The sequence below is a fragment of the Miscanthus floridulus genome, chromosome 4 (assembly GCF_019320115.1).
Source record: "Miscanthus floridulus cultivar M001 chromosome 4, ASM1932011v1, whole genome shotgun sequence".
NCBI classification, from domain to species: domain Eukaryota; kingdom Viridiplantae; phylum Streptophyta; class Magnoliopsida; order Poales; family Poaceae; genus Miscanthus; species Miscanthus floridulus.
In genome coordinates, this window is record NC_089583.1 from 98,290,531 (window position 1) to 98,300,482 (window position 9,952).

Sequence of the window (9,952 nt, forward strand, 5' to 3'; positions counted from 1 at the left end):
GACGCATGTCCGACCTCCACCAAGATTGACGCCTTTGCCTTCCTTCTTGACTTGACTGACGCCATCTACATCTCCCATGTAGATACGTGTTCGGCCTCTGCCAAGTGCCACGACGCATCATCCTCCTCCTTGACTTGGTCGACGCCGTCTTCATCATCCATGTACACTTGCGCTTGTCGATGTCCCCAGATGTTAGTCACCGTGACTGGTCATCCGGCCTCCTGGTCCCTCAGTCCAAGCCTCATGTCCATCCTTCACCACTCCCAGTCCATCGGCACGGCATGTCCCTACTTGACCATCACCTCGCCATCAACCACTGCCTCCGAGCTCCACACCTACGAACCACAAGCCAAAAGATATGTTGCACAACCCAGCTCACGCCATGCTTAGTTCACACACTCAACCCAAGACACGAATCACGTTGACAATCATTCATCATAAATCCGAACCACAAGGGCACATATCAACCTTGTGTTTGCAATCTCCCCCTTGATAAGTGCATTGTCAACACTAACACACAACAACTGAGAGAAAGAAATAGAAGAAGAACAGAAAAACAAAGAACTCACCCAAATGACCAAAAGCCAAAGAAAAACAAAAGACATGGGCAAAGAGCAAAGCTTGGTCCCCAAAGACATGGGCAACGACTCGACCCAACCAAGCAAAATATAGATAGCCCTCAAGAAAAGACAATAGGCTCAACACCACTAGCAAAGCTCAAAACGTCTAAAAACTACTAGACCCTCCAGAAGAGGCAAAGGCTCAACACATCTAGCAAAAGCAATTCGAATGCCACTCCCCCTGAACAAATACAATCTCCCAAATGAATGTATGCACTCAACAAGATGAATGTATAAACTCTCCCCCTTGGAGTTGTGTGATCTATCTCTCCCCCTTGTTGACACATGCACACATCAAGCCCTAAAATACTGCCACTCCCCGTAAAAATATGCTATGAATGCAAGGAATGCAGAAATGCAAGAGCTTTAGGAGTATAGCTATCAGATTGAAAAGATGCTCTAACTAGTGTTGTTATGTGTGTAGCAACAAATACAAGTGCTAGCAAATGCTCAAACTGATCAACTAAAATGAAATATGACAATTAAGCAATTTTGATTAATTTTAAGCAATTTAAGAAGGGGTTCACCACTAAAAGTAGCACATAGTAGGTATAAGCAGGAAATCAACAAAGTGCTAACAAGTGTATACAAGGTGAACTACTCCAAGCAACGGTCACACATCATGTCCAAGACGAACCTAAGACTTGTGTTTCCATCAAATTTTAATTTTATCGGAGTTTATAGTTTAACACAAGGCTTAGTCAAAACATGTGTGTGCGAGAGGTTATTGGTACTGTCAGGCCTAACTTAGCAACCATGCCAAGCCTATGTCATAGACAATCAGAATCTTAAGACAATGGTTTCAGCATCCAATACAAGGCTCAAGTTCATCAAAATGTGCAATTGGAAGCCGTCTCGATACCTTGACGTGGGACAATACAGACCCATCTCAATCTTTTCTCATCACTTAGCTTGATTTTCAAATTTTAGCACAAGAATAGTTGTCCAAGCAAGTGAATGCTCAAGGCATGAGACATAGCAACCTAGCATATAAGTGATAGCATCAGGGATCTCAACAAATCCTACACATATTAGTAACTATCTCAGCGGTGAACTAATTTTTAGGTGTCAACAAGTGTTAATCAAGTTCACATATTGTAAAACAAGCTTAGCTCATAACATGCATCAATTGATCAATAAGAGCCTAAGCCATAAGCACCTTCATGTACATATAGAACATCCTAAATAGAGCATAATTTCAATCTAGCAGTTATAATCATGAAGCTCAAAATGCTCTAATATACATGATGAAATGCAATGCAATATGTTACAAAAAGCAAAACAAAAGCTAAAACTAAAAAGAAAACCAAGAATAAGATACAAGATCCAAAGCTTCTCTAAGCTAAAAAGGGAAGTAAAAATTCAACTCAAAGCGCTGAACTTACCTTTGATTGAGACTGGAGAACCATTTGAGACTTCTGGTGATGTGGCACAAACATCCAGAGTCAATGAACCACATGTTCTCTAGTTCTTCATCCTGCTCAATAGAAAGGCATAGGATAGGCCAATGACTCAACACTGGGGTTAGTAAACTATGAAGCATACCAATGTTGGGCCATTTGTTCAGAAAAAGGGTTAGCTAAAAAACCACTCATCCTAGGCCAAGAAGCAAAGCGATCACCACAAAAGGGAAAACATGGTCCGTTGGGGGGAAAGCGATCACCATAAGGAAAATGTGGACGCTAGGGGGTAAAAGCTAAGGTCACTGCCATAGGGTTCAAGGTCATATTGACCACGACCTAAACCTCTACGGGCATGACCACCGCGTGGTCTCACATCCTGAGGCCTAGCACCTTGAGGCATTGCACCTCTAGGCCTAGCATTGTGCCTCTGAATAGGCGGCACATATACGCCATAGGGCGGGCGGTACATGTTCCGGTTAAATGACTCATACTCTCGCTGCTCATCACTCTTCCTCCTATGGAAGTAGTCATAGTGATACCTCACCTCTCTCTTGGGTGGTTGTTGGTTCACTCTCTTATGGGTATAGTTCACTCTTTGTGGTTGTTTGGCTTTAGGAAGGGGATCCTCAGAGATGTTTGGTAGAGTATCAAGTGGGTTCTTGAGATAGTTTAGGTTTTGGTACCCACACTTATTTTTGAGGTGGATCTTTTGGAGGTTCTTCAAATACTCCATCTTTGACAATAGGCTCAGTGGGCATAGGTGGAGTGATCTTGATCAATTTAGAAGTAGTAGAAGGTTTCTCACTTGGGTTCAGGCCACTATACTCACCAACCTTGCCATAGAGATTTTTACCCTTCCCACCTATAGCAAAGCCTATACCCAATACACTAGTTCCCCGCCCAAACTGGCTCATCATCATGCCCAACTGTGGCTCACTATAGGACACCCAACTTAAGATGGACTGAAGGTATGTATTGTCCTCCTCAGTTCTCATCTTGTCGTGCCTGCAGGACTCAAGCTCCAGCACGAAGCTCTCACAATGTGCACACTCAGCAACTCCTATGCTATTTGAACTGGCCTTCTCAAGAGCAGAGATATTGGCATTCTTCTCCGCCAGCTCAGATTGCAAGCCCGAGCAAGACTTGCACGCACCCAACAAGACAGCCTAGACTTCAGCTCATCATTCTCATCAAGCAAAGAAGCATACTTGGTTTGTAGGTTGGAAAGGTTTGTCATGTGAATAGCATAGGCATCACACTCTGTCTCGTCAGACACTACCATAGCAGCCTTAACAAACTCAAGCTTCCTAAGCGCAGTCTCTAATTTGGCCTTAAAGTCATTCCTCTCACGAGCAGCATGCTTAAGCAACTTGTCCTGGCTAATCAAGGTGGTGTTCATGGTTTCAAGCTCAGCAACAAGATCGTTGACGGAAGGGGTTACCTCAGAAGTGTTGTCATCGATAGGAACCTCGTCCTTGCTGGCCTTCACCTCATCATCGACTTCCATGGTGTAGAATCCTTGCTTGCTGGTGTTGGCATGGAAGCAGAGTCCACTCAACTTGTCCTTGATCTTGCGCTTGGACTCATTATCGCTGGAGGTAGAGGAGTCACTGTCGGCGGAGTCCTTCTCAAGATCACTGAGGGAGTCGAGGAAGGTGCGCTCATGAGCCTTGGCCTTATCGAGGTACTTCTTCTTGATGGCCTCCTTGTCAAACCCTCGCTTGGACTTGTGCTTGCTGGAGGTGTACTCACGCTTGTCCTTGCGCTTGCTGGTGTCATGCTTGTCGGAGGAGTGCTTGATCTTCTTGGGATAGTGGGCGACAAAGTGGTTGAGGTCTCCATAGCCGAAGCATCTATCCTTTGGACCACCACCGCACCAGCGATTTAGGCGGTTGTTGTAAAACCGAGAGAACTGGTTGATCACTAACGCTAGCTCATTGTCACCAAATGACTCCATCTGTTCCTCTGTAATAGGCACCAAAGAGAATAAAGTGAAAGAAGCTTGTGAAGGGTTAGTCAAAGAACTTGAACTACCGGTACCTGAGATCAAAGCCATGGTCGATGTAGAGGGATTCTTGATCGTAGCTTGAGTCTGGTAGTCGATCTCGGTGGACTTGAGCTTGCTAAAAAGCTCATCCACAGTGAGGGTTTCATAGTTAGCAGATTCAATGATAATGGACACCTTCATATTCCAAACCTTCTGATCTAGGGTGTATAGTAACTTGAGAGCCCTTTCATGATCATCATAAGGCAGTTGCGGCTTGTTTGCCGGCATCTTGTTCACGATTGATAGAAAGTGAGAAAACATAGCATCGATAGACTCTCCATCCAACTGAGAGAAGTTCTCATACTATCGCTTGTACATCTCAAAGAGTCTAGTTTTGACCTGTGCGGTTCCCTCGTGATAGCTCTAAAGCCCCACCTAGATCTCTCGAGCAGTCATATAATCGAAGGCTCTCTCAAACTCAGAAAGCGAAAGACTCAAAAAAAGAACACTGCGAGCCTTGCTATTTGTGTTGTGTTGATCAATTTGATCCTGAGTGTTGCGAACATCAGGCACAACATAGTTAGCATTCTCACAAATCTCCAAACTTTCCAATCAATCCCCTAAAGATGCACTGACATGTGAATCTTCCAATAGGGGTAGTTTGTTCCATCAAAGAACAGCGGCTTGCCGGAACCGCGCTCCATGTCGCCTTCGTGGATTACAGACTGATTAAGGTGGAATGATCCTTAACCGGCTCTGATACCAATTGAAGGACCTTAGGAACAAACCCTAGAAGGGGGAACTAAATGAGGAAAAAGAAAATGTCCAAGAGGTGACACTGAGTGGAGGCAACCCCATCTTATTTATAGACCTATTACACAATTCCACTTGTGCCCCTAGATATTTTTAGGCCGAACCACCTCGCTTGAGAGCATTATGGTCCAACCCGATTTCTGTTAATTGGACGACCTCGCTTCCTGTACAGATTTGCTATTCCTCAACACAACCTCTGCGATTCCACCATGTGCCGCCTCGTTCCTGCCTGGAACCTCTGCCCGGGTTTTGAGGCCAAACCTGCGAAACCGTCACCCGATGGTTTTGAGGCTCAATCCACCAAAACATCCATGCCTAGTTTTGAGGCCCAAACCAGCAAACCATCCTTCGATGCTTTTGAGGCCAAAACCACCAAACCTCTCCATGTCGACACGTGTCCGACCTCCACCAACCTTGATGCCTTCGCCTTCCTTCTTGACTTGACCAACGCCATCTACATCTCCCATGTAGATGCGTGTTCGGCCTCCGCCAAGTGCCACGACGCTATCGTACTCCTCCTTGACTTGGTCGATGCTGTCTTCATCACCCATGTACACTTGCGCTTGTCGATGTCCCCAAATGTCAGTCACCGCGACTGGTTACCCGGCCTCCTGGTCCCTCGGTCTAAGCCTCACGTCCGTTCTTCACCGCTCCCAGTCCATCGGCACAGCACGTCCCTACTTAACCTTCACCTCGCCGTCAACCACTATCTCTGAGCTCTACAACTGCGCACCATAAGCCAAGAGACATGTTGCACAACCCAACTCACACCATGGTTAGCTCACACACTTAACCCAAGACGCGAATCACGTTGACAATTACTCATCACAAAATCCGAACCATAAGGACACATATCAACCTTATGTTCGCATTGAGAGAAGAGCATCACAAAAGGTTGTTAGAACTTATTATGGCTCCACTTGAAGAAATTGTACACTATGCTAGGTAGCTTCTCAAGGGATATCCTAGTGATGTAACAGTTATAGAAACCATTACATAGTTTTAGGATTGACATCGTCCTCACAACTGCAAAGAAAAAAACTGCTAGAAGATGTAGCACAACAGAGGGAGAATGGAGAAGAGCAGGAGACCGAATGGTCTCCTTAGAACTTAGAACTAGCAGAATCTAATCGGAATAAAAAAAATTCTCATGGTACAATGATTACAATCAAGCACATTGTAACTTGTACGCGGAAACTAGCTAATAGGGGCTCGGTAGGTTTGCCATCTTGTCCTAGCGGTCCTATTCGCTTGACATTATTTAGCACTACTTTTCAGCCATCGAATAGTGTTTGTCTCTCACGATACTTTAACATAAACATCAGTGTAAGCTAAATTTCAGCATAAGAGCGGTGAGCAAATCTTACCTACACAGCCAAACAAACTGTCAGATTGGCTTTTCTAGCTCAGCACAAGGCAACACAGTGCCAAACAAACAAACCAAGGACGCAAAAAAAGATGCCTAGAATTTCCAATATGACTAGTCCGGACGCTTTAGGCCCATAACCAAGTGTATCCTGGCATGGTAAAAGTCCATATTATCTTTCTTAATTTTTACGAAAATCTATTTTTCCTCCCTGAACTCTAAAATCGGGTAAATCACCTCTCTGAATTTTTAAAACCGTTCGTTTTATCTCTCAAAACCGGTTATAAACAGTTTTTAAAGGTGGTTTTGTTTTTCTTTTTTATTTATTTTGGCTGAATCTTTAAAAAATTATAGTAAGTCAAAAAAAATTATAAAATAGAAAATCCAATTTTGTTAGACTCCACATGAGTAGATCTACACCGTGAATATATAATATGGTATGCTTTAGTATATTTTTTTTATAGCGTTAGATCTATACTTTTCTGTAATTAATTCATAGCTGGAGTTTCTATGATCTAATTGTAATAAAATTTTTATGGTGGACTAATTATTGTATGCTTGAATTGTAGTAAAAATTTCATATTCATTGGATCATATATAACTTAATTATAGATTTATAAACTTTTTAACAAGCATATACCTAAATAAATCTATAACTAAGTTATACAAGATCCAATGAGTATGAAATTTTTACTATATTTCAAGCATACAATAATTGGCCTACTATAAAAATTTCACCACAATTAGACCATAGAACCAGCAACTATGAATTTATTATAGAAAATCATAGATCTAAAGTTACAACAAAAAAATATACTAAATCATACCATATTATATGTCCACTGTGTAGATCCACTCATGTGGAGTCCAACAAAATTGAATTTTCTATTTTATGATTTTTTTGTAATTAACTATGAATTTTCAAAAAAATTAGCCAAAATAAATAAAAAATATAAAATCACCTTTGAAAACCACCTATAACTGGTCAGGGAGGTAAAACGAACGGTTTTAAAAGTTCAGGGAGGTGGTTTACCACTTTATCCAGTTTTAGACTTCAGGGAGGAAAAACAGATTTTCACAAAAATTGAGGGAGATAATGTGGACTTTTTCCTCCTGCTATTAAACCCCAAACGTTATGATCCAGAATGGCGAGGCCCACCACAACGGAGGGATGACCTATGCGATAACTTGCCCCGTCCAGCCACAAGAGTGTCCAATTCGTGGGATCGTGCATGTTCGTTTATGCTGAAATTTAGCTTATACTGATACTTATGTTGAAATATTGTGAGAGAAAAATACTATTTCATGGCTAAAAAGTAGCTCAAGCTAAAAAAAAAAAAAAGTCCACTGGTGTCTTTTCCGCAGCGGTAGATCCTGACGCCTTTCGGTCTACGATGCTCCCGTGTGTTACTGAGACCCGTCGTTGTTTTGAGCTCAAGTCAATCTTTATATGTAACTCCAAACTTCTAACATGCAGTATATGCCGTATATGAAACTCTGTTTGTCCATAAGAAAGGTTAATAGAAAGAAGCTTCGTGCGCCCGCAGCAGCTGAGCCGCCACACCACGCGCCCACGCCCGCCCTTTCTCGTAGAACGCAGATGGTGATGTGACAGGAGGAACCCTCACTCCACTGACTGCAACGGCTTGTAGTTGTAGCTTCTGTTTGCTTTATAATCGATTCAGTTGAGAAAACTACAGAGCCATGGCTCATTCTTATTAGCTGATCTGTTTGCCCTGTTGAACGTGCATTGATTCTGATACAAATTTGGCTAGAGGAATGTTAACTCCTCAAAGGGCAGCATAGTATTTCGTCTAAAAAAAAGGGCAGCATAGTACTTCCAGTCCCAGCCAGCAAAAAAACGCTTCGAAAGTTAATTCTAATGAAGGATCCTTAAAGGACAAACAGTTGTGACCATATGCTTTACTGGCCTCGACTCGATCAGAAGGGAAGAACCCGTTCCTCAGGATCCAAAGGCCAGCCCTTTATTTACTGTCCATGCCTCCATATGGGCCACATCTAAGGTCCAGCTGCTTCCAGCCCTTTTGGATTTACGAGATGTCGTGGCCCACCCCGCGTATCCCGAAATTCAGCTCAGACCATATAAGCTAGTTGGGTTTCTCGTCGGCTCGTCTCAGGCAATTCACGAGCCACCGGCGGCCGGAGCGTGGGACTGGGTGGCGACGCCGCAGGCCCTCATGCGCTCGGCCGCACCTCCTGCTTTCCGTCACAGGGCTCCAGCAGTCCAGCCTCCAGCTCCAGGGCCAGTAGCTAAGGCCTGAGGTGAGCTGTGAATCCGTTAAGGACCCGTTTGAAACTACAAAACAGAAGAACGAGAGAAACACATAGAAAAAACACAGGAACGAGATATTAGAACATAGGAAAAGAAAAACACAAAAAAATATAAAAAGGGTGTTTCGAACACAGGAATCAGAAATGTGTTCGGAACACAAGCGGCCTGTTCGGTTGGCTGGTTCGTATCGTTGCTGGTTCGTGAAGAAGTATTGTTGGCTGGTTTGTGTGAGAGAAAAATATTGTTTTAGCTGAAAATTTACGATCGTTTACGATAAGCCACAGCCAAACGACAAGCCAAAGAACTACAAATTACGTAGACCATTTTAACAAAAACCATCAATGCAAAATACATGTACTTCATGTGTACTAAGTACTAACTAGCAGCCGGCAGCATCTGTCCTTTTCAACTCAGGATATATTCTTTCTTGTCGCTTGTGTTTAGTTCAGTTGCTCCAAACAGTGTAATCGAGCGGCCGCAACAGCACGTCAGCACCGTGATGATTAACCTCTAGCTGCAGCTGTAAACCAACGGCTTGTTCGTTTTGACTGAAATGATCATGGATTATTATTGTTGATTAGTTTGGTGTGAGAGAAAAATACTGTTCTAGTTTATAATTCATGATCGTTTACGATCGTAAACAGGCTGCCAGCTGGAGACACGCAATTAAAACCATCGAGTGTTGCCTGTGCCTCAGGCTTACGCGAGGGAGAGTGAAAACTAGAGATGAGAGTCGATTTTTTCATTCCCGTGAAATCGCAGGGTGGCTACAGGATTGCACGGGAAAGGATCTGTTCTTTCCTTCGTTGTTCCAAACGGCAAAGGCTGTGTTTGGTACAGCTCCAGAGGCTCTCGCTCTGCTGATGTAGCGCTACTGTAGCAGAGCTGGAAAAAGCATCTATACAGCAGCTCCTCTTCTGGATCTGCCCGAGCTGAAGCCCTTTTCTCAACCGGTACAGTAATATACAGTGATGTACAGTGCGCAGCGGGATGTGAGGAGCCGGAGCTTACCGGAGCTTAACCAAACGGTGCCAAAGGTACTGCCATTCCTTTGGATAGGAGATTCCTGTACTTTTCCTCTACAATTCCCTTCCAAATGAGACCTAAATAAGGAGGGAAGGCAAGCTATGAGGAAGAAATTTGCGTCCATCTCCCTCCTTGCTTAAAACTTCTGTGTTTTTAGATATTTCATGAAACAAATTTTATCAATATTATGCATACATTGTAATCATCTACAGTATAAAAAAGAAGGGAAAACGTGTGGTTAAAATTAATACAGGAGAAGTTTATGACAAGTAAAAAAAAAGGAGGGAGTACGTAATCTTGTAGGCCCTGTACAAGAACCTGCCATCTTCTTTGCATACTATATTGGGACCATCACCAAGTTTGGAGCAGGACGAATGTGCTCCCCTTCTCCATCTGGCAGATTCTTGCACATGCATCTATGCTACTGTTTTAGCATCGGTACAT